The 27985-nt window shown below is 42.4% G+C and overlaps 1 protein-coding gene and 1 long non-coding RNA gene across 5 annotated transcripts in view; one reads left to right on the forward strand and one right to left on the reverse strand.

Moving 5' to 3' along the window:
* Nucleotides 1-7867: 7867 nt before the first annotated feature.
* LOC126490088 (uncharacterized) lies at nucleotides 7868-19947 on the reverse strand. Of its 2 annotated transcripts, none has more exons than XR_007589106.1 (3): nucleotides 19556-19947; nucleotides 10944-11115; nucleotides 7868-8478 (listed from the first exon to the last, which is right to left on the reverse strand). It is a non-coding gene; the product is annotated as an uncharacterized lncRNA (long non-coding RNA). The 2 variants fall into 2 exon arrangements; XR_007589105.1 differs by having other exon boundaries at nucleotides 7868-8481.
* Nucleotides 19948-20241: 294 nt separating this feature from the next.
* The window catches only part of LOC126490033 (uncharacterized), a 35661-nt gene continuing 27917 nt past the window's right edge, over nucleotides 20242-27985 (forward strand). For all 3 annotated transcript variants that reach the window (XM_050124720.1, XM_050124700.1, XM_050124710.1), the window contains exon 1: nucleotides 20242-20910. The gene's annotated coding sequence lies outside the window, so the exon portion shown is untranslated. The remainder of the gene's footprint in view (nucleotides 20911-27985) is intronic.

A 27985-nucleotide genomic window follows, 5' to 3' on the forward strand; every position in this document is an offset into this window, starting at 1 on the left:
CAAAATTCGAGAAGTCATTGTTTTTTACCGCTGAGTAGTATTCTAATGTGTATATTTTCCACACTTTCTTCATCCATTCTTCCATTGAAGGACATCTAGGTTGTTTCACCTACTCAGAGTAAAGGGATGGAAGAGTCATTGCCAAATTCCTTTCTTATCTTTGAGGCCAACATCAGGGGCTTCTTAAGTATTTGCTTCTGTGCTCCTTCCCAGTTTCCTCCAGGCAGACAACTAGGAGCCAGAGTGCGCTGGTCCGAGGTGACATCAAGAGGCGACATGCACTTGGCAGGCTATGCCACAGTTCACTGGTCTCCACCGAAGGCTCACCTCACTGATACCATAGGCAGTGAGGAGGATCGAGCTGAGCCCGTAGGAGATTAAAGGAGCCTGCAGGGCGCTCCTGCCAGCTTCTTTCTTGGTGTCGCCTCCATTCATCCTTCCTTTAGGATGCCCTGGGATTTCTCCTGGTGATGTTGTTCTCCACAGGGGTCAGGAGCTAGCTAGAAAGAAGATTTGAACCCACATCTAACTCAGAGCGAGGAGGATTGATGAGAGAAGGAATGGGGTTCTGAGAGAGGCTAAGCATGAAGATGAGATGAAGGAAAAGCAAAGACTAAGTCACTGAAGCCCCAGCAGCCCTAGCGCTGCCACAAGACACTCCGCGGGAAGCACAAAGGTTGACCTGATAGAAGACTAGGTGGCCTACCATTTGAAGACGGGCAGACCACTATGGAGGTTTTCATGAGAAATGCCGCTCACAGACTCAGGTGTTCGAACATTTGGTTCTGGTTGGTGGCACTGTTTGGGGAGGTTTGGAAACTTCAGAAAGTGGAGTCTTGCCGGAGGAAGCACAGCACTGGGTGTCTACTTGGAGAGTCTGTAGCCTTGGATCACATCCGGTCTGCTCTCTCTGCCTCCTGTCATAAAACTTGGGCTTGGGAAAAGTTACTGCAGCATTTAAAAAGTCGCTCCATCCCACGCTTCTCATATGACTGAGAAACATTAAAAGCTTGGCCAGGTTTCCTGTCATGTTTAACTATAGTTTCTCAGAATGAACCAGAGCGGCTCATCATTAGCAATCACAAGCCTGTTGCCATTCCTCATCACAATCAGGAAGCCACTTCCTCTGTCCCCTAGATGATGCTGAGGGAGATAGCTCCCTTGGCCCCTGCACAGATTGTCTTTGTGGAAGACAGATATTTTGCAGATCTTACTGAGCGAGCATTTGCTCACCGGGTGCTGCATTTAAGTCTGTGCCCAGGAGGACTATTTAGTTCCAGATAGTAGTGGGGAGACATTGAGCACAAATACTGCTTTCAAGCTTTAACCTTTCAAATAGAATGTTGGCTGGACACACTCAAGGCTCTCTTTGCTTCTCATAAGGCTGTGTTTATGGAGAGCATCACCCTGAATTGCAAAGGTGGGGGGATGTGATGGGATTTGTCATCAAGGAGAAGCCCACATTTGGGAGACTATATAAGGGATGAACTGGAATATAATTTGGGAACACTTTGTAGACACGAGAAAAGTGATTATGGAAATAATTTCAGATAGCCGTAGTTCTGAGGTTACTGTGGTGCCAATAAATGGTGTGATAACGGAGATGCTCAGGGTCTGCTATGCTGATGTCTGTAGGAACTATAGAACTGTAGAACTGGCCTGAGGACTCCTGCAGACAGCAGTGCACTGTGGGACCGAGTGCAGAGTGGATAGTGGGTGCAGAACTAGAAAGACTGGTGAAGAGATGATTGCCGCCTGGGAACCTGCCATATAGTCACAAGAAATTAACATCTATATTTTTAAAAAAAAAATAATTTGTGAACATGGAAATCCTCGGTCTAGATTAATGTAACTAAGTACAGTGTAGGAATTAGGTTTTCAGTATTTCTTGGCTGTGTTCATGGTCAATACCAAACTTAGTCAGGATATACTACATAAGTGGCATATGATATATAAAGTAATTCTCATCCACTGATGAGCTAAACTAGGGTTTGAGATAGATAGCAATTTGAATTAGACCATACTTCACAAGTTCAGATATTTGAATATTTGGTCCCAGCTTGTGGTGCTGTCGGAAGAAGTTTAGTAGGTACACCATTGCTGGAGAAAGCACATCACTGGATGCGGGCTTTGAGAGTTCAAGGCCTAATGCCATCTTCAGTTAGCACGTTCTCTCTCTCTCTCTCTCTCTCTCTCTCTCTCTCTCTCTCTCTCTCCTTCATTGTATTTGTAGGTGTGAATTTTCAGTTTCCTGCTCCATTTGACATGCCTTCCAATTGCTGTCATTCCTCCCTGCCGTGATGGACTCTTATCCCCTGGAACCATTAGCCAAAACCAACCAGTTTGTCCATACATTGCTTTTGGTTTTGGTGTTTGATCACATCAACAGATGAAAAGCTAATAAAGAAGTTGGTCCCAGAGATAAAGCTGTTGTGAGAATGCTGATTGTTGTAAGCCACACTTTGGGGTGAGATTTGTTGTAGCCCAACCACGACGGGTTTGTACATTCCAGGGTAGAGGCGTGTGGATTAGAAATATTAGACAGAGATACAAAACAAATACAGAGACACAGGATAGTACCGGGAGGGCAACTCAGTGAATACTGAATTCGCCGGCATTTAGTTTCCAGTGTGTATATACCCCAATCCAAGAGAGGAGAGGGGGAGAAGGCAAAGATTGCTTTAACACGACACAAAGGACAACCAGAACAGTTACTTCCTTCAATACTTGAGACACCAAGCCATTATTTCCTGAGTTAAACATTCTGATGTTTTAGACAGGATACACAGTGAACATACCATAGGCCAAGTATCCTGTTGGCAACCACTTCCTATGTCAAACCTCCTATTTTTAAATGAAGGAGCAGGAAACGGCTTGAATTCTCTGAACTTTGGTCAGGGTGGAGTGGATCCACCTCTATGGGCCATCTTAATGTTCAAAACACCAAGTAACCATACCCTACGTCAGGATACCTTGTTTGTAGCCACACCTGTTGTAAACAACTTTAAAAGATTAAAAATAAGGTCAAACTCTCTGACCTTTAGTCAAGGTGGAACAGGACTCACATCTGTGGACCCCCACAGACTGATCCTGTCAGGGTTTTCTGGAGGAGTGGGGAAGACATTGGCACTTTGGCCTAGAAAAGGGGTTGAATGCTGTCAGGAGAGTTTAGAGAGTTCTATAAGACTTTAGTGCTGAGAAAAGTGCAGATGGTGGATTCAGAGAGAAGCAAAGACTTTAAGAAAGATTGGATTAGAGACCAATGTTGTGATATTTTGGCAAAGAATTGGTTGCTTTCTGCCCACGACCTAAGAACTTGCCCAAGGTTAAACTAGCAAGTAGTAGGCTAATTTCTTTGACAAGAGAAATTCAAGGCAGCACAATATCAAAACTTTAGAATAGTTATTACTAATCATTCTTATTCAGGTCTACAATTTAAAAAAGAACAAATAGAAAGGAAAGAAATGCAAATTTTCAGATTGGGGAAAAAATAGCAAGAGCAAGTTTTGTTGAAATAGGTGCGGCGACGGGGCTGCGTCCCCAACACCCCGGCCGCTTGGCTAGCTCATGCCCGAAATAACAACACACAAACTGTATTCATTTAAAGAACTGCTTGGCCCATACTCTCGAACCCTTACAGGCTAATTCTCGCCCCTGGACTAGCCCATTTCTAATAATGCGTGTAAGCACCCCGAGGTGCGCTTACCGGAAAGATTCTAGCCTAAGTCCATCGTGGGTTGCAGCTGCCTGGGAGAGCTGAGCATGGCATCTCTGCTCCAGCAGAGCTGTCGGGTCTCTCCGGGAGCAGAGCAGAGTCTGACCTCACTTCCTCTTCCGCCCAGAATTCTATTCTGTTTCCTCCTCCCATCTATGCTCTAAGCTAAGGGCCAGCCAAGCAGTTTCTTTTATTGCTCAGCCAATGAAATCAACAGATTGATATATGACACTCCCACATCAAAGTTTAATGTTAAAGCTAAAGCAGGCACTAGAAGAGAGGCTGCCATTGCCCAGATTAGTGTCAAGGAAAAGCCTGTTCTGCACTGGAATAAAGGGAGGGTGTCCTCAGGGTGGGAACACACCCAGCTAAGCTTTCAACTTGTGAAAGAGAGCCTAAGGTGGTTTCTGATCCTAGAAAGTGTCTGGAAACAAGTGTGGGTGCTCATGGTTTAAGGGGACCAGGCCCCATGCCCCGCTGGCAGCCAAACTTGACAGTGTTATCTATGTGGATCTGATGTAAGAGTGAAGTGGTCATGGGCTCATCCTCCACTGTTGCAGAGATCCTCGAAGGCCAAGGACTGTGTGGTAGGGAATCCCTGCACAAAGTCCCTGAGAGGCCATTGCAAGAAGCTGTGAAAGTGAAGCCTGGGTTGCCACAGAGACCCCTAAGATTCTAGAGATGCCAGAGCTATGAGATACCTGCCAAGGAGAGCTGTATACAGGGAGTGGAACCAGTCCAAGAAAGAGGTACGTTGTAGACAGTAACGCTGAGGGTATGTTATCACAGCAACAGAAAGGTCACTAATACAGGGTAAGAATGAAATTAAGGGGCTGCAGAACTGGCTCAGTTGGTAAGATACTGGCTGCTCTTCCAGAGGACCTAGACTTGATTCCCAGCATGCACAGGGTGGCTCACAATCACAGGGTAGTCCCAGGGGATCTAGTGCTCTCTTCTGGACTCCAAGGGTACCAAGAAGGCCTGTGGTACACAGACATACACTCATACATGTAAAATAAAAATTAATAATTTTTTAAAAAAAGAATGGAATGAAGAAGAAGTTGGGATGAAGTTATCTGGTTTCAATTTTTGGAAAGGACTTGAAGAAGGGAAAACAAGAAGTCTTTTGCCATCATAGATGAGAGCAGAGGTAGTGTTCCCATCAACCAAAAGGCTAAACCAACCTAACCATTCATCAATGGATGAATGAAGGAAATGTGGTATTCATAGGCTCCATTGTATAATGGTTACCATGCTAGATTGGAAATGTGGTCGGTCCATATAATGGAATGCTATTCAGCTATAACAGGAATGAAATACATGCTCCAACACCAGTGAACCTTGAAAACATTGTTCCAAATTAAAGAGTCCAATCACAAAAGGCTACATAACACATGATCCATTGATAGGAAACATAGAAGAAGGAAGTGGAAAGATGATCCTCAGTGGCTGGAGGAGGAGGGAACAGAGAGTTGTTTGCAGCATGAGCAGTTTGCCGGGCCTAATTTGGAGGGGCAAAATAGTTTTGGAATTTTATAGAACTGGCTGCACAAAACTCTGAATAAACTAAAGCCACTGAATTGCTCACTTAAGGTATGAACATTATGACTATCCTCAGACAAAAGGTATGTGCTAGGAAAATTGTAAGTGTGATATATCCCAGTTCTTACTTATTGAAAGGCCAGTGTTTCCTCAAACTGCATCAACTTGGCAATGTAGACCGAGTGATGACTTATGCTAAGGCAACAAATGAATGAAGTCTAATAAAGCACTTTTGATAACTTGTAAATTTTTTATGAGACGTGAAAGCATGGTTGTATTTATTTGTAGATTGAAATTGGTTTGATTGCAAATGAAAAAGGACTTGAAATCAGAATTATTAAGTTCTGGGTTGTATGTTCTCAGGGAGATGTTCATAGCCCTCATGGTTCCCTATCCTAAAAGGTTTCTGCTTCCCTCACTCTGGTTGTTTAAATGAGAACGGCTCCCATAGGCTTATATATTTGAATGTTTAGACCCTAGGTGTTGAACCTGTTTGGGGATTGGGAGGTGTGGCCTTGTGAAAGGAGGTGTGCCACTGGCAGGGGGCTTTGAGGTTTCAAAAGTCCATGGCAGGCCCAGCCGCTCACATTCTCACTCTCAGTTACTGCTCCAGTGCCATGCCTGACAGCCTGCTGCCACATTTCCCATCAGGATATTCATGGACCAACTCTGAAACCATAAACAAGCCTCCAGTTAAATGATTTCTCTCATAAGCTGCCTTGGTCATGGTATCTGTTCACAGCAATAGAACAGTAACTAAGACACTCAGCATGCTGACCCTCTCTAAATGTCCTGTAGGTCTGTTGCAATATGGGAGTCAGAGGTGGAGAAGCCAGCTTCATCTTGCTCAGCACCCACCAGTTTTCCCTTTCTTTTAATTTATTCAACTCCTGCTTAAGATACATATGTATATGTATGTGTACATGCTTGTGGTGTGGGAGGTCCTTCTGTCTATGTGTTACTTTTATTGGTTAATGAATAAAGAAACTGTCTTGGCCTGTGATAGGGCAAAAGTACAGAGCTAGGTGAGGAAAACTAAAGTGAATGCTGGGAGAAAGGAGGCAAGGTCAGAGAGAAGCCATGTAGTCCCACTGGAGCCAGAAGGAACTTTACCCACTAAGCCACTCCCACAAGTTCCTACTCCACAGAAACGCTATCGGATCTTCTGGGCCTAGCAGCTGAAGGCTGATGTTGTCCTGAGACCTCTGCCCTCAATGATCAGGGAGGACCCCGAGGTAGCTAGCTGTCTAGGTAACCAGGAAGTAAGTGTTTGCCATTTTTAACAGCTGACTCAGGTAACATGTATCCTTCTCGGAACTCTGATGGAACTCTGACGCTCTTTGACAACTAGGCTATTGATAGCTTTCTCAGTTTCACAGCAGGAACCAAGGCTTCAGCTGCCTTCTCAGTTCTCTGTGTAGAAATCAGATCCCAGGACTCTAGAGCTAATACTAAGTCTAGACCCAATTTACCTCCTTATCAGACTCAAAAAAAGAGAAACTTTCAAAGCAGACTTCAGTGTAACTTCTACCATTCCTTTATTTAAAGGAACTAGCTTTGCAGTGACCGCTCTCAGTGGTCAGCCCCCTGCGGCCTCCTGGAAAATCACAGACAGCCGGTGCTTTAAGGCTGGCTTATGTGAAGCTGGGAAAACTTGAGTGGGACGAGGAGAGAGTGATCTGAGATGTATAAAAGGATGAGACATGGGGCTGGAGAGATGGCTCAGAGGTTAAGAGCATTGCCTGCTCTTCCAAAGGTCCTGAGTTCAATTCCCAGCAACCACATGGTGGCTCACAACCATCTGTAATGAGGTCTGGTGCCCTCTTCTGGCCTGCACCACAGACAGAATATTGTATACAAAATAAATAAATAAATAAATAAATATTAAAAAAAAAAAAAGGATGAGACATGTTCCGAATTCCTCTCTCTCGCCATGTTACTGCCCATAACTTTAACATAACAGATAGGATTCTGATAAGCTATTGATCTAGCTCTAGCAGAGTACTGAACACAATACTCCACCATTATATTATCATAGCCGCAAGCTCAGGATTTTCAACTCCTTTGAGTTGCTTCTTAATGTGTCTAAAATTTATATCTTTTTATAAACTCAAAAACCTCTTGTGAGCGCCAGAGAGCTGACTTGGAGCCTGAACAGGATATATGCTCCAGATAAGTACTGACGATCAACAGCCAAAGCCTCCCCCACCTTTCCCTGGTCTTGGAACTCCCCTCCCTCAAGTACCAGGACCTAAGGGAAAAAAATTCTCCTAAACTTAACTTTATCTTCTACTCTGCTGACATCTTGCCAGGTCCAAGTGGCACCGGATGGTCTCACAGAGCCTGGACAGCAAACTGAAACAGTCAGCTACTCCTGGACTTGGCTAGCACCCCAGCTTTCTCAAATCCCCCAAAGATTCTGACGCTCCAAGGTCAGCAGGAAGCAGTTTTGAGAACACAATGCCCACATTCCTACCTCACCTGCTATCTCCTTTTAACTTCTCACCTTTTTATGCTCAAGGAAAGGGAGGAATGTTAGCATTCAGGCTGGCCTGCCCCTTGGGGACCTGATAGGATGTGTCATCCCTGTGCAAATGCGCTGGTCAGTCCTCAGACAGTTACACTGGCCTGCTCAGAGTCCCAACAATGTCATCTGCTATGTTTAAGTAGAGTCCCTGGACACATGTGCTAAGTCCCTTCATAAAAGGTCAGCTTGGCCTCCTGCCTCCCCTCTCTCTTCTCTCCTCAACTCTTGTCTCCAGAGGCCACACTCTGCGTCTCTACCTCCCTCTCCCCCAATAAACTCTCCACGTGAGCTCTATAGCCTGGCATGGGTCTCTCTCTCTCCCGCCATTTTTAAATTATAACACTGACTGCCTTATTAATAGAGTTAAGCTATAGTAGCCAAGTTCCCATGAAGGAGACTAACACTCTGAGGGGCAGTCTGTAACCAAAGTGGAATGTGTGTGGAAGGCTGAGCTTGGAGAAGGAGGAAGTCTCCGGGATAACATCCAAGCCAGAACAACGAATTACTTTCCTGATTTGTGAATTTATTTACATGAAATAATTCGAAAGGCATGAGTTGCTCCCCACTTACTTGAGATTACGGTTGTCACAGAAACACTCTTCTGTTAGATCACTAGGCTGTTAACATCTGAGCATTTTTCTTTTGAATGTATTTCTCTAGGAGGGGAAGGAGGTTTCAGCTTAACACATGGATTCTGCTGTAGACAGAGAAAAAAGTATTTGACATTCTGCCCCTGATTAAGCATCTTGCTTTTGTTTCAAGCCGCAAACACAGGAATAAAAAAGAACACTTAGCCAGAAACCGAGTCCTGCTGGGCTAGTGGGAGTATGAGCACACAGTGTCAAGCTACTGACTCTCTACCCAGTCTCCTCCCTTCCCACAGCATTCCTTTGTAGGGAGACGCGGGGTTCAGTGGAAACCAAAGCACAGTCTGCCCTTGGTCTACTTAGGGGGCAGCATTGTTGACACACACTCCCACTGTGTGAGTCAGCGGAGGGAGGGGCGGGAGCCTGAGGGAGCAGCAGGTCAGTGTTTGTGAGAACTCAGAATAGCTGAGCACCGCTCAGTATTTTTAGATGGGTGTAGTTAATACCAAGAGTACAAGTTCCTCAAAAAAAAAAAAAAAAAAACTAAAACAGAAACAAACAAACAAACAAAAAAAGAGTACAAATTCAGGTACTTCTTCTGTCGAGAAGGAGACAGATGGGGACAACAGAAGGTAGAGACCTAAGTCAAAGTAGGTGACAGACTTAAAAGGAAGACATGAAATTTCTGAAGCCGCTAAATAGATAAATCTATTTTATCCAAATGACTTGTTTTGCGGCACTGCAGGTGGTAGTGTGTGTGTGTGTGTGTGTGTGTGTGTGTGTGTGTTGTGCGTGCGCCACAGCACACGTGTAGACGTCAGAGAACAACTTTTGGAAGTTGTTTCTCACCTTCCAGGTCTGCTTCTGCTGCTGTGTGTATTCCCAGCTAGTGTCCCTGGCTCCCAGCTCTCTGTAGGAGTGCTGGAACGGCAGGCATTTGCCACTGAGTTGCTTTTGTTGCTATTATTAATTTAATGTGTGTCTGTGTATGTCTGTTTGTCCTCACCCACATGTGAATGTCAGAGACAACTTACAGAAATCAGTTTGGTTCTCTCCTTCCTTCTACCACGTGGGATCCTGGGATCAAACTCAAGTTGGCATGCTTGCCTGGAAAGGGAGCCATCCTGCCAGCCCCATAAACTAGATTCGGGATCTTAGAAGCTCTACTAGGCTCTCACACGTGTACACACACACAGGCTTTCACGTGCATGTGTATAGATACACATATACACACTAAATAATATTTGTTAAATTCTCCCCCCCCAATACAGTGTTCTATAGGACAGGTAGAAGACAAGGGTCAATACATAAAATGCTTGCCCAGAGTGAGGGCTGGAGTTTGGGAGCCCAGCAGCCACACAGGAACCAGGCTGGCATGACAGCCACCAGTGGTCCCAGAGTTCAGGAGGCAGAGACAGAGGGTGATCTGGGCCAGCTAGCCAAACAGGTAGCTCTTGGTTCACTAGGAAACCCTGACTCTACAAAGGTAGGTGGAGAACAATTAAGGAAGGCATCCACCTCTGGTCTTCATGCATATACCTTCACATATGCACACGGACACGCCCGCCCCATACCCCACACATACCATGCACAAATGCACACACTAGAAAAGAAAGTCTTCCACAAGCAATGCTGAAGGAGTAGGGGCAGAGCACACTGGCGAAATGGGTTCCTGATCAAGTGAACTAAAACATCACACGAACTGTTGCAACTCAATGTGTAAGAAACCAACTCAATTAAAAGTGGGCAAAGGATTAAGCAGACCCCTCAGCAAAGCTTTACTGGTGGAAAATGAGAGGATGGAAAGGGTGTTTTGAATCTTAGTTATTAGAGAACTGCACAGTAGAAGAATGAGAAGACACCTCTCTCTCTCTCTCTCTCTCTCTCTCTCTCTCTCTCTCTCTCTCTCTCTCTCTCTCTCTCTCTCTCTCTCTCTCTCTCTTTCTCTCTCTCTGCAGTTTAGAGCCAAAACATGGACAACAAGCACCACTGGCAAGAATGGAGAGCGAGAACTCTGACTCACTGTCTTGGGAAGGCAAAAATGATACAGGCCCTTTGGAAGGCATCTCGACTGTTTCTTACAAAGCTAAAGATAACCTGGCCATATGATTCCACAACTACATTTCTTGGTATTTATTCAAATGGATCGAAAACTTATTTCTACTCCCCCCCGCCCCCACACGCACACACACATTGTCCAAAGGTATTTCAGCAGTTTTGCTGACAAAACTTGGCAGCAAAGGAAATGTCCTTCAGCCTGTGAGAGAACAGACAATGCTACATCCAGATGCTAAAAAGAAACAAGTTATCAAGCCATGAGAAGATGAGAAGGGGACTTGGATCTGCATGTAGAGGAAGGGAATCTGACAACCCCGGGCTGGCAAGGATGTGGAAAAAAAGGAAACGTATTTGGTGCTGGAGGGAGTAAGAACCAGGGCAACCACTGTGCAAATCAGTGTGAAGGTTCCTCAGAAAACTAAAAATAGAAATATCACCTGGCCCAGCCATACTGCTCTTGAACACACCGTATTAGAACATTATTACACAAACTTTTACAACTCAGAATACTTACAAAACTGTCACATGACCAGCTTTACCAGTGACTCCTTGAATCATCATGGCACAGAAATGCTTGCTCATCCATTTTTACAGCTGCGCTGCTCACAGGAGATGAAAATGAAACCAGCCTGGAGATCCAGCCACAGAAGAATAGAGAATGTGACCCACATACACAGTGATGCTTCCTGCAGCCACAAAGAAACCAAAATAATGACATTTGCAGGACAAAGGGTTGCAACTGGAAATAACTTTGTTAAACGAACTAAACCAGACTCAAGAGACACAAATGCGGCATGTTTCCTGTCACATGACGAACCTAGTTTTACAACCGTGCCCGAGCTCGTGTATATGGGACACATAGAGCTAGAATGAGATTGTGAGGCGGAAGGGAGCCATCCTAAAGGCATAGAAAGTGCCATGGAACACTTGTGACAAAGTAGAATGTAGACTCCGAAGGAAGGGAACTAGCCAGAGTGAAGATGGGGTTGAAGAGAGGACAGTGAAGGAGGAGAAAGAGTGAGGGAAACAAGCGGAATGTCAGGTGTATATGAGGACACTGTGATGAAAGGCATTGCTTCGTTTTCAAACCCAAAAAGTTAATAAGAAAGAAAATGGAGTGGGGGGGGGCAATCTGAAAGGTTCAAAAATGGTTGTAAGACCGGTGGCTGCCAAGAGTTCAAAGGGATGGGAGGGAGAAGCAGGAAGAAGACATATATTAACGACGTTATCTGTATTTTGAAGTATGTGTAAGAGCTAGCAAGCAGTACGCTTAAGTGATTGGCCAAGCAGTGCTTTACTTAGTAAAGTTTTGTGTAATTATTTTGGGTCTCAGCAGCCAGGAACAAACAATCAGCCTCCACTAACAGGGTAGTGAGGTGCTAATGTCCACGCCCAAGGCCACTGAAGAACTCCACTCAGAACAATCACTAGACTCTGGGCCTCCCTTGCTCTCCCCTGAAAGACTTTCTCTTTAGAGCCCACTGATGCTCTTAACTAAGAGTACTGACCAATTTCAGCAAAGAAACATGTCAGAGAACTTATAGTAGTTTGTAGTTTGTTTGCCTTTATGCTGTTGGGGAAAAAAAAGATCCAGCCCCTCAATTCTTTCAATGTTTTCAGCTTTTTAGTTAGATGCTTACTTTACCGATATCCCTGGTACTGCTCTGAGCTTATGCTCTTTCATAATTTTTTTTTCTGTGATTTTAGTGGGGCCTCAAGAAAGGCAATGAATGTTTGTGCTTAATTCAAAACTAATATGAAATCATTTCCATGTGTTTACTCCAAAGAATTGTATTTTAACAATGTACTTAAACAGGGTTATCTATAAATGATAGATAAATAGAGTTAGAGGTGACTTCCCTTCTGTGGAGAAATGTATCTCAGTTTTTTTTTTAATTGTTTTTGCTTTGTTTTTAGATGTGTCTCACTTTGTAGATAATGCCAGCCTAGAATTCATAGCAACACTCCTGACCCAGCTACCTCATTATCTTCAGGTAGTTCATCTGATGTTTATATGGCAATGTTTTAGGGAATGTTAGCATGAACTATATCTTTTCAGAAACAGTGATCTCAAGAGTTCAGTTCCAGAAGACGGACAGAACCTTGGGCTGCACCAGGAATCACCCAGCTGGCAATCGGCATTTCCTGGAGGGTTGAGAGTGACAACTACCGAAGGTGGCCAGGCAATGGTGTCGCATACCTTTAATCCTAACATTTGGGAGGCAGAGGCAGGTGGATCTCTGTGAGTTTGAAGCCAGCCTAATTTACAGAGTGAGTTCCAAGACAGCCAGAGAAACCCTGTCTCACAAAAAAAAAAAAAAAAAAAAAAAAGTGAGAAAACCGATCGAGGCATTACCAGCAATGGCATACTAAACCGATTACAGATCCCGAAAGGAATTTATAAACAGGTCAAGGGCATTGTTCTACCAAGGACAGTCCCAGACAAACAGGAAGAGGAAATAGAGGAAGTTCATTGGATAGGTTGGGAGTAACATGAGAAAAGACATGTCAACAGTGTGGAATTCACTCTGAAGGAAGCAACCGTTCACAGGGAAGGCTATTAGTCTTCTTTTCTATTGTTTTTCAATATTTGTTGGGTTTTTGGTTTTGTTTTCCTTATTGAAGAACATTAGTACATACTCCTTGTCAATTAATTTAGCAACAGAGATTGTTATAAGAAGCAAAATTATTGCTTCCTCAGTGATTCTTTGAGCATTTGGGAAAGTGGACGTTCTTGAGATCATCAGTGCCTTCTGCCTAGGGAAAGATGCCCAGTGTCTGGTTGCACCTGGAAGTGCGGCCTGGCAGGGAGGCAGTTTCTTCCCAGCTCCAATTCCGAGTCTGCTGCTGTGGGCAAGTTCATAGTACAACACCTTGATGGCTCCCGTGTCTTTGTAACAGTAGAGTTCCTTTGTGTCCTCCAGGAGCAAGAGGAGTAATTAAGGGGCCAAAATCCTTCTTCTCTTACCCCAAAGTGAAACAGTTAGGTGTTGAGCACTTAGGGATCCCAAGCTGCCCTCGTGTGGTGAGATCAAGTCCACCTAGAGGATTGCTCGTGAGCTTGTGGCTGAATAGACTAAGACCTTAGCTCAGATAAAACCAATCACCACTGTTTCCAGTAACTGTTTGCATACGGTAAGACGTGGGGTATTTTTCTTCCACCTTTTAGCCACCGCATATTCACTGCTGCACTTTCATAAGCAAGTATCATAATTATAAATATAATACTGTTACTTGCCTTTTTAAAATTGGCATATCAAGTAATGGGTATAATTACTATACTTTCATATATACTTTGTTTTTGCTACTTCTTCCCCATCTCCACTCCCAGCCTCGTCTTCTCTTCCCAGGTGCCACCATCACCACCCATCTCCTGTTTGCTTTTAACATAATAGTTTTTAAGAGCATAAATCATTTTGCGTTGCAATATTTCTAATTTTTCAGCATTCTGTGATTTAGTCTAGTCAGGAAATATCAATACACAGTATGTTATTGATGCTTTGTCAACATGTAGGTCATCATTATGTGTGAAAATAAATCCATTAATATATATGCCATTTTTGAGTGGAACTTTTATCAAATAAATTAACTTTGTCTTGGGCATTGACAAACTGCTTTCCTCAGATTTCAGCTTCTGAAGCACCACGCAATAATCGCCTATTCACAAAGAACACCAGTCCTTTTCTTTAAGATAGGCTTTTGCTCACAGCCTCGAGGGCAGAGCACTATTTATAGCTGTCCATGCAAACTGGTCATGAAAGAATGGTATTGTCGGTTAGTTTAATCGGTTCCCTGCAGAATTCAGTCATGAACTTACACCTGAACTTTGAAATATTACTTTATCATTTATGTGGAATGGTATTTTTTTTCCACCATTTGGTGGAATATCTGTGGATTCTAATGTAGACTTTGTTCAAGAGTAAAACCTAAATGAAAAACACAGAGCCGAAACAAAACACTCCGATAAAGTTTCTACCAAGTGTTGGATCCAGAGGAATTAAGAAATAGACCTGTTATCACTCATGATGGACTGATGAAGAAGTCATATGGAAAAGATCAATCATAACAATAGCTTCATTAAACCCTGAAAGGCCACTTTTGGTGGGGACAAGGAGATGCTTAGCCATTGGTATCCATAACTAAGTCAAAAGACATCATCTGTTAACACAGGTTTCCACACTCGATGTCATAATGAAGAAAAACGCAGATAGCTTGTAAAGCCCAGGATGAAAAGAATAGTGGGGAGTGACGTTGTCCACGTGAAGTCACGAGTGCACTTCGCCCTCCGCCTGGATCCTGAAGTTTCTTTCACATTCTTCTTGAGGACCCAAAATACTCTGAAGCCCAATACCTCATGCAGCCTGTTCCCTCCTGCTGCCCAATGGGGAAAAGACTAAGAAAATGCCCTCCATCCTCCATGCCTTCCCTCAGGCCTCACTTCTGCGGACCAGAGACAAAATTCTGGATAACTTCCTGGGAGAGTCCTCCTCTTGTCTTCAGCACTGTCCGTGTGGTCCCGTTGAAGATTTTCTACCATCTCTTTGAGAAAAGGAAGACAAACTCCACACGACCATTTCAACACTCCAGGCGAAACTTGGTTCTGTCTTGCCTGCATGCGTTTGCATCTGCTCTGCCGTCCTCACCACTCTGGCGTGCTCTGTCTCACATCTCTCCGTGGACAGACCCGACATGTTTCAGTAGTCATGGGATCCAGTCACTGTGCCGACTTCTTGAACGCTAAGGAACTCTAGAAAGCAACCCCGGTAAGGTTTTCTGGAACTTCCAGCCGTAAGAGTGGGGAGATACATTTAAAAAAGAAAAAGAAAATCACCCAGTGCTAAATTTTACACTGTGGTAAACACTGTGTCCAAAATGTTGAAAACCAAATGTATAATAAAGATACTCATTAATCTCTGCCCAAACAGGGACTGTGTTCCAGGGAAGTCAAAACCTATAGGCAAGAGGAAGAAAAAGGAACGTTCTAGATAAAAGGAAGTGCATGCATTGGTTCCATGACAACACACTCAGTGAATGACCTAGAAGCCCGGGCACAGCAGCCCAGCACTATGCCTGACTCCCAGGTGATGCACTCAGGCCTGGAGCCAACAGCCATGACATGTTCCAGTTTTCTCTCTTCCAAGAAGCCTGGGAGCCTTTACCACACAGAAACTTCAGGCCGCAGCCAGTCAGGATTGGGGGAACACACTGTACCTTGTACTGACCCAACATGTCCTTCATACAGCTCCAGGGACTCAAGTGTGGCATCAGCAAGGGTCCTGGATGTACATTGTGGTGCAGTATCCCAGGCAGACTGGGGGGGGGGGTCGATTTTTACTCATAAGCAAAAGAAGAGAGAATAACAAACACTGTTTCTAGAGCTGCAATGGATTAACTCTCTGAAGGTGATACAGGACAAGACCTTTCATAAAGAAGAGTATCTGACCTGTTGCGACTCCTTAGGGAACAATAGTCCATTGTCTTGTGTACCACACTTACATTGTCCATTCATCAGCTCATGGGCAGTGTCTGTTTCCTGGTTTACTGTGAACAGGGTGGCAATGAGCATGGATGAGCGAGTAGAAAGAGAGAGCCCTTTTGATATATCCTTAAGTGTGGTTCGCTGGATCTTAGGTTTATTTTCAGCTTTTTGAGGAACCTCCACACTGGACAGGGTGGGTAATGGGGGAGGGAGAGACTGGTTCTAGAGCTCTCTCTCTAACCAGGGTTCTCCCTCGATAGGTCTTTCTACCAGCTTAGCAACTATTGCTTCAGTAGCCAGTTACCTCTTCTCCAAACCAAAGATAAAATCATCTTTGATGCAGTTAGGATGCATTCATTAAATAATCACGTCAGAAATATCCTTCATAGCAGCTCATGCACAATACCACAGCCTTAAAAGGAACAAGTGGCTATTATTTTAAGTTCACATATAAAATGAGGCTTAAATGGTTTAAATACCTTGATAAATGTACAAGCAAATATGCTGGTAAGGAACATCAGTAATGGCTCAGTGGCTCATTCCTCATGTTAAAACCTGGGATAAACAAATCATGTTGGCAAGAATTCTGGCCTACCTGGTCATGGAGAACCCCAGGACCCTCGCCATCTCATAGCATACTGCCCTCATTTGCAGGGTCAAAATTGACTTTTGTGGAAGAGAAAGAGCAGAAAGAGCCTGGAGAAAGCAGGCTTACCACTGTTGGAAGGTTTTAGCACGACGGGAATATCTAACTTCTCTGATTCCACATTCCTGTTACGAAGGGATTCTGCAAAATGGAGCACCTGTATGTGAACCCATTACTATGGAAAAGGCAGAGAAAAGACTGGACAGTTTGATACAAGTAATATTAGAACGCTGTCCCTATGGTCTAAGATACCAGCAGCTCTCATCTGAGCTATTCACCTAACCCTGTGGGTCTCCAAGCAAATCTCAGTAGAGCATCCCTAGTGTAACATTCAAAGTAAGTCTGTATAATGAGAGCCCAGCTGTTTATGCTTTGGTTCCAATCCCTGCCACGGCCTCTCTCCTCATCCAGACCCAAGCTGAAATCTTGCCATTGCTGAAGAGCCCCGCCTGGTCCTGTTTTAATGGCTTCCAAGACCCCATTTTTCTCGTCCCCCTACTGCCCACCCTTCCCCAGCCACACTGAGCATTCTGCTCTTTCTTTGGGAGGCTAAGCAAGTCTCCCACCTGCAGCTTTTGTATTTGATTTGACATAAAGAAAGCAGCTAAAAGAACCTCCAAAAAGTACTGCAGGCAGAGCAACAGCTTACCTCCGGCCCACACACATTTCAACCCCGGGTGTTTGCAGATGACAACATCAGATCCCAATGTGAGAAGGTTGAACATTCATGGCTTAGCATGAAAGGGAGGAGAACAAGTAAATGACCAAAAGATACTGGTGAGGGGCAGAATAAGGGGAGCACAGTGAGGGAGGCAGTGGGTGATGAGGATTTAGAGATAAGCAGGGACCATTCTTTTACTACAAGGCGTTGTAAGACAATGCAAGGACCCTGGATTGCAGAGTTCAATGCCCAGAAGCCACTGGAACTTTTCAGAGTTTTGTCTTATTTCAATTGTAAAGGTTATATAGACAGTGAACTATAGACCACTAGCCCAGAGGCAAGAAAATAAATTAAGATGTCTTGCTCTATCCCACTCAAACATCCCCACTTGCTCCAATGCCTTTCACTTGTCTTCTCGTTGTTCTCAGATGTCACCTAGTCCACGAATAAATTCTTCAGTGAATGCAGTATGTTTTATCATATTTTAATATGTCCAGCAAGCATTTAGTGAACACTCGAAGCAGTATTTTCAAGGTACTAGGCTATATTTGACACAAATGTTACTGAGGCATTTTCCCTATATTGAAGAAGTGTTAGTAGTTTATTGAAGATGTTCCACCTATAAAGAAGACCCAACAAAGAAGTGCTAAGCTCCGTGAGTTACCATAAAATTCTGTGAGAAGTTCAAAGGAATGAATAACTCCCACATGTAAAAAATCAAGTATGTATATTTTGTGATGATCTGTCTTGATTGTTAACTTGATTAGGTCTAGGTCGGGGGCCAAGTATGAGACATGCCTCTGGATGGGTTTATGAGGACATTTCTAGGAAAAACCTCCCTAGAATGGCTGGCACCTTCTCTCAAAAGCCCAGCTATAAGGAGATCTGATAATGACTGCCAGCCCTTTAGAAATGCTGAGAACCATAACTGGCCATTCCTAACACAAGGCTCAATGCCTCTACAGTCTCATTCTGATACAAGGGTGCTGTCGTGATGTTTTACTCTTCTGGCTTTTGGGGGTGCCCACCACCAGCTCCCAAATAAATCACACACGGAGGCTTATTCTTAGTTATGAACGCCCAGCCTTAGCTTGGCTTGTTTTTTTGCCAGGTTCTCTTAACTTAGATTATTCTTAATGACCTTTTGCCTCTGGGCTTTTTCCTCTTCTGTAAATGTTCCTTTCACTCTTCCTCTGTGGCTGGCTGTGTAGCTGCATGGCTGGCCCCTGACACCCTCCTTCCCTCATTCTCTTGTTGTGCCTTCTCATCCTTGTTCCTCCTTCTATTTATACTCTCTGCCTGCCAGCCCCTCCTATCCTTGCTCCTACCTCACTATTGGCTGTTCAGTTCTTTATTAGGACCATTAGGTGTTTTAGACAGGCAAAGAATCGCGGCTTCATAGAGTTAAACAAATGCAACATAAACAAAAGTCACACACCTTAAAATAATATTCCCCAACACAAGGGCCTGGAGGATTCTTGGAGAGCCTTCAGTGTTCAGAAGTCTTCCCAAAAAGTCCTTTACACCCCTATTGCTTTATAACTCTCAATAATAATACTAAGCACCTTCTTGCTAGGGTCTGACCCAGCTCAGCGCCCTGAGATAGTGGAATGGAGCTTTAGCATCTCAAGAGTGAATTGCATATCTGAATCAGGGAGAACAGATGCCAGCACTGGGACTGAGACAGGTGGAAGAGCACCAGAGGGTTCTAGAATAGATAGCAGATAAAACTTTACCAGGTAATCCAAGCTGAGATAAAAGGCAGATAGGAGAGTAACAGACAATCCACTTTTTATTCCAAGTCTCCATTGTTCTATATTTTACTTCTAGGCTGATCACAGTCTAGAGCCATGTGCGGGATGATGTGACTCCTCCAATCTAGGGGTGTGTGCCGGGTTGGTATGACTCCACCAGTCCAGAGCTGTGGGCCAGGATAGTGTGAATCACTCTTCAGGGATTCAGTCTTACTATGAATTTACATTTAAGATTTAGATGCAAAGTGTGAAATTGAAATGAAACTTGTTCAGCCTTAAGAAAAGCTGTTTCATCCATGGAGATTTTGTATTAAGAGACTTCTAATAGTTTTTCTTTCTTCTCTAGCAATCTGTTTGTTTTTATCAATCTAATTTCCCTTCCTGACTATTTTTTGCATTGACGTCTGTGATAGTCAGCATCTTCTGGGAACAAAATGAATAGGAAGATAATATTGTAAAGGAGATTTATTAGATTGGCTTGCATGACTCAGTAAGTATGGGCATCCATCTTTCCTGATTCAGATATGCTGCAATTCACCTTATGATAGTGGATAGAGAGAAATATAATAAAGCCGATTCAACTTACCTCAGAAAACTGAGTCAGGTCAGTGGTGAATATATAATGTGGAACTTTGCTGTGGACATTTGTTTGTTTGTTTGTTCAAAAACAGGACTTCTCTGTGTAACTGCCCTGACTGGCTTTGGAACTCACTTTGTAGACCAGGCTGGCCTCAAACTCACATAGGTCCACCTGCCTCTGCCTCCCAAGTGCTTCTGAGTCGAGCTAAAGGATGAAATCATGTTCTCCAACCTTCATGGGACTGGCTCAGGATGAAGTTCTGGCTGATAACCTAGGACCGACTGTTGATGAGCCTTTATTGACTGTGCATCAGGCAGAATAGGGTTCACAGACCTTTCACAACACACAGTCTGTTATTAGCATCTTCTATCTCGCTCATCTACATTGTTTCATAATTAATAGGACTGATTTCTTTGGCTGCTCTCACAGATCTGAGCCCTCAGCAAATGAGCCGTTCACCAGGACAGCTACCAGAGCCCTAGCCAAGACCTGTGGGCTGATGAGTGACCTCTAGACAGGGCCACCTCAGGGCAGGTTAAAGGGTGATCTTGGTTCGAACAAATACCACTTTCATCTGGCATCTGGGACACTAAGTTCTGAGGGGAAAGAGGAACAATGACCTGTTTCACCTCTGGCAATTGGAGCCAAGTAAGCAAGGGCAAATAGAATTGTACTCCTCTCTCTGCCCCTTCTGCCAGTTTTGGGTTTGCGTCCGTTCTCTGCGTTCAACGTCCATCACACTTCCATTGCTGCTGCTGCTGTTCTTACCTTCCCTAGCGTTCTGCCTTTGGTGTTGACTTCTTAACTTCTACCAGAGCACTACATGCGTAGCAGCATGGGGAACAGAAATATATGCTTCACAGTTCTGGAAGCTGGAAGATCAAGATGAAGATGCAGAAACCTGCTGAGGGCTACTTCCATTCCAAGAGGGTGCTTTGGACTGCATCCTTCTGCAGTGGTCTCACTTGTCAGAAAGTGGAGGAGTAAGAGGACAACCCTTTCTCTGTCGGACTCTCACAATCCACAACCTTGAGCCCAGTAGCAAGAGGACAACCCTTTCTCTGTTGGACTCTCACAATCCACAACCTTGAGCCCAGAAGCCTTACTACCTTTCCCAAGGTTCCAGCTTCCAGCTTTGTTGCACTTGGAACTTGGTCTCTGCTCATGGATTTGAACACACTTTTTAGGTCACAGCAGACACCAACGACATCCTACCAGTTTGACACCAAATTCTAATTCAGAGTGTGGATGTAGATAGCAGCGTAATTTTGAGAAGGCAGATCTGAGTTTCAGTTTCAAGACTAAGATGAGAGGAAGTTCAGAACCTAAGTCACTGAGTTGTCATGAGACGGTAAAAGAAGGTTAGTGGTCATTATAGCGATTACTAAAGGAAGTGTGTGAAAGAGACCCCTGGGAAGGAAAGTTCCTGGAGTTCTATGTGTAGTAAAGAGGTGTGGGGTGGGTCTCTGTGAGCATGCTAAGGGAGTACAAAGTTTTGGGGGAGGGCAAGCAGGTCCACAGACATGTCCCACTAGACAAGAAAGAATCTTCACATAATCCAGTGAGTGTCCAGTTTCCACACAGCAGTTTCTGCTTTCAACTGGTTAGAACCAGTTAGCTAAAGCACGGCCTGGGCTTTCAGTGTTTCCTACACAGGTGCTGACTGAAGCAGGGAAGGATTCCTTTCAGAGGATGGAATTATTCATTCCTGACTGGCATCTAGAATATTGGTACCTGATATACCCCTAGAAAATATTAACTTTTAATATTTGTTAATAAATATTCCTCATCCTGTGCTCTCACACCATCTCAGAGATTTTGTTCTTAAATTCTTCTTCTTCTTCTCTCTCTCTCTCTCTCTCTCTCTCTCTCTCTCTCTCTCTTTCTCCTCTCTCCTCCCTCCCTCCTAGATAGTTCTTTTCAGAATTCTAGAACTTCCATATACAAAGGCTTGTCTTTGATTTAGTAAAGTCAAAGATGGAACATAGATGTATAATTATTTTTTTAAAAAAATCAGTCAGCTATCTAAAATATGACATTAAAGCTGTATCAACATCCCCTACCCACAAAAATCTCAAGGTGATAAAAATGTCAGTAAAAATAGTGCTTCTATGCTGTGGGACAATGGTCTTATACCCTGTAAAGATTTGTCACATGTGCTGGTTTAATAAAACGCTGATTAGTCAGTAGCCAGGCAGGAAATATAGGCAGGGAGATAAGAACAGGAGAATTCTGGGAAGAGGAAAGGCTCAGTCTGTAGTCGTCACCCAGACTCAGAGGACACAAGATGAGAATGCCTCATTGATAAAAGGGACCAAGCCACATGGCTAACACAGATAAGAATTATGGGCTAATGTAAGATGTAAGAATTAGTTATCTTTGGGACTGAATGGCTGTGGGACAGGGTGGTACAGAAACCTCTGTCAACACATCTACAGCCATGTTTCAATGGTTTGGGTGAGGCTTAGCTATGAGGACTGGAAATGTGGTCCTCAGGGTGGCCATGTGAGAGGTGGCAGAACCTTCTTAACAGGCAGGGCGGGTGTATGAGAGGTGGTCACACACTGAAGGTGTGACTCTCAGAGAACATCAATGCTGGTGTCACGTAATGAGTTCTCGTGAATGTGACTTATCATAAAAATACCCAGACAGGTCTTCTCCTATGTACTGACTTAAATGGCTTACTGTCTCATCGTGTCATCCTTCCCTCCCATATGACCTGCACGGCAATGCTGACACCATGTAATCTGGCTCATCAGCCCCACTAAAAGCCAAACAAGCATGGCTATCTGATCCTGGACTTGCAGGCTCTAAATCTGTGTACTAAAGAAAAGTCTTTTCTTCATAAAGTACCCAGATTTGCCCAACTTGTTATAGCAACAGGAAACAAACTTTTACATGCTCTGTAAGATATCATGAGAGAATTCCTTAAGAAATGCATCTTTTCTTACAGGTACTAAATAGAGATCTGTTGACAGAAGTTTCTGTCCCACCTGGTCCTGCAGTCATTCAGACCCAAGGAAATACAGAGGCCTACATTAATTATAACCTGATTGACCTATTAGCTCAGGCTTCTTATTAACTATTTTTTTAATTGATATTTATTGAGCTCTACATTTTTCTCTGCTTCCCTCCCTACCTCTCCCCTTCAACCCTCCCCCAAGGTACCCATGTTCCCAATTAACTCAGGAGATCTTGTCTTTTTCTACTTTCTACTTCCTCTGTAGATTAGATCTATGTAAGTCTCTCTTAGTGTCCTCATTGTTGTCTAAGTTCTCTGGGATTGTGGTTTGTAGGCTGGCTTTCTTTGCTTTATGTTTAAAAACCACCTATGAGTGAATACATGTGATAATTGCCTTTATGTGTCTGGGTTACCTCACTCAAAACAATGTTCTCTAGCTCCATCCATTTTCCTGCAAAATTCAAGCTGTTGTTATTTTTTCTGCTGTGTAGTATACTCCATTGTATAAATGTACCACATTTTTCTTATCCATTCTTCAGTCGAGAGACATTTAGGTTGTTTCCAGGTTCTGGCTATGACAAACAAAGCTGCTATGAAATAGTTGAGCACATGTCTTTGTGGCATGATTGAGAATCCTTTGGATATATACCCAAAAGTGGTATTACTGGGTCTTGAGGAAGGTTGTTTCCTAATTTTCTGAGAAATTGCCACACTGACATCCAAAGGGGTTGTACCAGCTTGCATTCCCACCAGCAATGCAAACGTGTTCCCTTTACCCCACAACCTCTCCAGCATAAGTTGTCATCAGTGTTTTTGATTTTTGCCATTCTTACAGGTGTAAGATGGACTCTCAGAGTTATTTTGATTTGCATTTCTCTGATGATTAAAGTTGTTGAACATTTCCTTAAGTGTCTTTCATCCATTTTAGATTCCTCTCTTGTGAGTTTGTAGTGATGAGGTGAGGAAGCCTGCTTTTTGTCCTGCCCAGCTTCCAGCTACCTGGCTAGCTTATGTCCCGAAATAATGACATGGAAACTGTATTCTTTTAAACACTGCTTGGCCCATTAGCTCTAGCCTCTTACTAGCTAACTCTCACATCTTGATTAACCCATTTCTATTAATGTGTGTAGCACCACAAGGTGGCTTACCCGGAAGATTCTAACCTGCTTCCATCTCAGAGAGGAGAGCTATGGCGTCTGCCTCACTACCTTCTACCCATTATCCTGTTCTGTTTTCCCTGCCTACCTAATTTTCTGTCCTATCAAAAAGCCAAGGCAGTTTCTTTATTAACCAATGAAAGTAACACATAGACAGATGATCCTCCTCCATCAAGAATTCTCTGTTCAGGTCTGTACTCCATTTTTTTAATTGGATTATGTGATCATTTGGTGTCCAATTTCTTGAGTTCTTTGTATATTTTGGAGATCAGACCTCTGATTGATGTGGGGTTAGTGAAAAATCTTTTCCCATTCTATAGGCTGTCGTTTTGTCTTGTTGACTGTGTCCTTTGCTTTACAGAAGCTTTTCAGATTCAGGAGGTCCCATTTATTAATTGTTTCTCTCAGTGTCTGTGCTGCTGGGGTTATATTTAGGAAGTGGTTCCCTGTGCCAATGTGTTCAAGTGTACTTCCCACTTTCTCTTTTATAAGGTTCAGTGTGGCTGACTTTATGTTGAGGTCTTTGGTCCATTTGGACTTGAGTTTTGTGCATGGTGATAGATATGGGTCTATTTTCATTTTTCTACATGTTGATATCCAGTTATGCCAGTACCATTTGTTAAATATGCTTTCTTTTTCCATTTGATATTTTTTGCTTCTTTATCAAAGATCAGGTGTTCGAAGATGTGTCAATTGATATCCAGGTCTTCTATTTGGTTCCATTGGTCCTCCTCTCTGTTCTTATGCAATACCAGGTTGTTTTCTGTACTGTAGCTCTGTAGTATAGTTTGAAGTCAGGGATTGTGATGCCTCCAGAAGTTCTTTTATTGTACAGGATTGTTTTGGCTATCCTGGGTTTTTTGCTTTTGCAAATGAAGTTGAGTACCATTCTTTTGAGGTCTTTGAAGAATTTTGCTGGGATTTTGATGGGCATTGCACTGAATCTGTAGATTGCTTCAGTAAGATTGTCATTTTTCCTATATTAATTCTGCCTACCCAAGAGCATGGGATGTCTTTCCACTTTCTGGTGTCTTTTTCAATTTCTTTCTTCAAAGATTTAAAGTTTTTGTCATACAAGTCTTCCACATGTTTGGTTAGAATTATTCCTAGATATTTTATGCTATTTGTGGCTATTGTGAAGGGTGTTGTTTCTCTGATTTCTTCCCCAGCCTTTTTTATCATCTGTGTACAGGAGAGCTACTGATTTTTTTTTAGTTAATCTTGTATCCTGCTATATTGCTGAAAGTGTTTATGAGCTGTAGAAATTTCTTTGTAGAATTTTTGGGATCATTTACATAAACTATCATATCATCAGCAAACAGTGAGAGTTTGACTTCTTCTTTTCCAATTTGTATCCCTCCTTTTTGTTGTCTTATTGCTCTAGCTAGGACTTCAAGAACTATATTGAATAGATATGGAGAGAGTAGACAACCTTGTCTCATTTCTGATTTCAGTGTAATTGCTGGGAGTTTCTCTCCATTTAGTTTGATGTTGGCTGTTGGCTTGCTGTATATTGCCTTAATTATGTTTAGGTATGTTCTTTGTATCCCTGTTATCTCCAAGACCTTAATCATGAAGGAATGTTGTATTTTGTCAAGGCCTTTTCAGTATCTAATGAGATGATCATGTGGTTTTTATTTTTCAGCTTGTTTATATGGTGAATTACATTAAAGGATTTTCATATATTGAACCATCACTGCACCTCTGAGTTAAAACCAACTTGATCATGGTGGATGACGGTTCTGATGTGTTCTTGGATTAGATTTGCCAGTATTTAATTTAATATTTTTGTATTAATGTTCACGAGTGAGATTGGTCTGCAATTCTCTTTCTTAGTATTGTCTTTCTGTGGTTTGGGTATCAGGGTAGTTGTAGCCTCATTAATAGTGTTTGGCAATGTTCCTCTGTTTCTATTGTGTGGAATAATTTGAAGAGTATTGGTATTAGTTCTTCTTTGAAAGTCTTGTAGAATTCTGAGCTGAAACCATCTGGTCCTGGGCTTTTTTTGGTTGGGAGACTTTTGATGACTGTTTCTATTTCTTTGGCAGTTATAGGTCTGTTTAATTTGCTTATCTGGTCTTGATTTAATTTTGGTAAGTGATATTTATCCAGAAAATTGTCCGTTTCCTTTAAGTTTTTCAATTTTGTGGAGTACAGGTTTTCGAAATATGACCTGATGATTCTCCCTATTTCCTCCATGTCTGATGTTATGTCCCCCTTTTCATTTCAGGTTTTGTTAATTTGAATATTTTCTCTCTGCCTTTTGGTTAGTTTGGATAAAGGTTTGTCTATTTTGTTGATTTTCTCAAAGAGCCAGCTCTTTGTCTCATTGATTCTTTGTATTGTTTTCTTTGATCCTATTTTGTTGAGTTCAGCTTTCACTTTGATTATTTCCTGCTGTCTAGTTCTTTTAGGTGAGTTTGCTTCTTTTTGTTCTAAGATTTTCAAATGTTCTGTTAATTCACCAGTATGGGATTTCCCCAGCTTCTTTATGTAGGCATTTAATGCTATGAACTTTCCTCTTAACACTGCTTTCATTATGTTCCATAAATTTGGGTATGCTGTGTGGTCATTTTTATTGCATTTTAGGAAGTCTTTAATTTCTCCCTTTATTTTTTCCTTGACCCATTGATGATTCAAGTGAGCATTGTTTAATTTCCATGTGTTTGTGGGTTTTCTGGAATTAGTATTGCTGTTGACTTCTAGTTTTAAACCATGGTGATCTGATAAGATACATTGTGTTGTTGTAATTTTTTTGTATTTGTTGAGGTTTGTTTTGTTACCGAGTATGTGGTCAATTTTTGAGATGGTTCCATGAGGTGCTGGGAAGAAGGTATATTCTTTTCTGTATGGGTGGAATATTCTATAGATGTCTGTTAAGTTCATTTGAGTCATAACATCTGTTAGTTCTCTTATGTCTCTGTTCATTTTTTTGTCTGATTGACCAGTCCGGTGGTGAGAGGGGAGTGTGGAAGTCTCACACTATTAGAGTGTGGGTTTTAATGTATGATTTAAGCTTTAGAAGTGTTTCTTTTACATATGAGGGTGCCCTTGTATTTGGGGCATAGATATTCAGTATTGATATTTCCTCTTGATGGATTTTTCCTGTGACTAATATGAAATGACCTTTTTGTATCTTTTGACTGATTTTAGCTTGAAGTCTATTGTTAGATATTAGGATAGTTACACCACTTATTTCTTAGGTCCATTTGATTGGTATATTTTTTCCTAATCCTTTACTCTGAGATGATGTCTGTCTTTAAAGTTGAGATGTGTTTCTTGTATGCAGAAGAAAGGAGGATTCTGTTTTCGTATCCTAACTTGTGCCTTTTTATAGGTGAGTCGAGTCCATTTACATTAAGGGATATTAATAACCAGCAATTGCTATCTCCTGTTATTTTAGTTTTCATCATTGGTGATGTTAATTTGTGCATTTTTTTTCTTCTTTGGGATTTGCTGTTATGAGTTCATCAATTATCCGTGTTTTTGTTGGTGTAGCCATCTTCCTTGGGTTGGAGTTTTCCTTCTAGTATTTTGTGTAGGGCTGGGTTTGTGCTAGGTATTGGTGAAATCTAGATTTGTCATGGAATATCTTGTTTTGTCCTTCTGTGGTGATTGACAGTTTTGCTGGGTATAGTAGTCTAGGTTGGCATCTGTGATCTCTTAATGTCTGCATAATGCTTGACCAGAACCTTCTGGCTTTCATTGTCTTCAATGAGAAGTCAAGTGTAATTCTGATAGGTCTACCTTTATATGTTACTTGGCCTTTTTCCTTTGCAGCTCTTAATATTCTTTCTTTACTCTGTATGTTTAGTGTTTTGATTATTATGTGATGAGAGGACTTTTTTATCCAGTCTATTTGGTGTTATGTAAGCTTCTTGTATCATCATAGGCATATCTTTCCTTATGTAGGGAATGTTTTCTTCTATGATTTTGTTTAATAAATTTTCTGTGCCTTTGAGTTAAACTTCTTATACTTCTTCTATACCTATTATTCTAAGATGTGGCCTTTTCATGGTGTCCCATATTTCCTGGATATTTGGGGTTATGCTTTTGTTAGATTTAATGATCTTTAACTGATGAGTTTATTTCCTCTATTGTATCTTCAGTGCTTGAGATTCTCTCTTCCATCTCTTGTATCCTGCTGTTCATGTTTGCATTTATGGTTCCTGATCTTTTTCTCATAATTTCTGTTTCTATAATTCCTTTGGCTTGTGTTTTCTTTATTGTTTCTATTTCAGTATTCAAGTACTGAATAGTTTTTTTTTATATGCTTGATTTCTTTTTCTTGGTTTTCTTTAAGTGACTTGCTGATAT

Source organism: Alexandromys fortis, unplaced genomic scaffold, assembly GCF_014885135.2.
Source record: "Alexandromys fortis isolate MF-2015 unplaced genomic scaffold, M_Fortis_MF-2015_v1.1 scaffold_22, whole genome shotgun sequence".
NCBI classification, from domain to species: domain Eukaryota; kingdom Metazoa; phylum Chordata; class Mammalia; order Rodentia; family Cricetidae; genus Alexandromys; species Alexandromys fortis.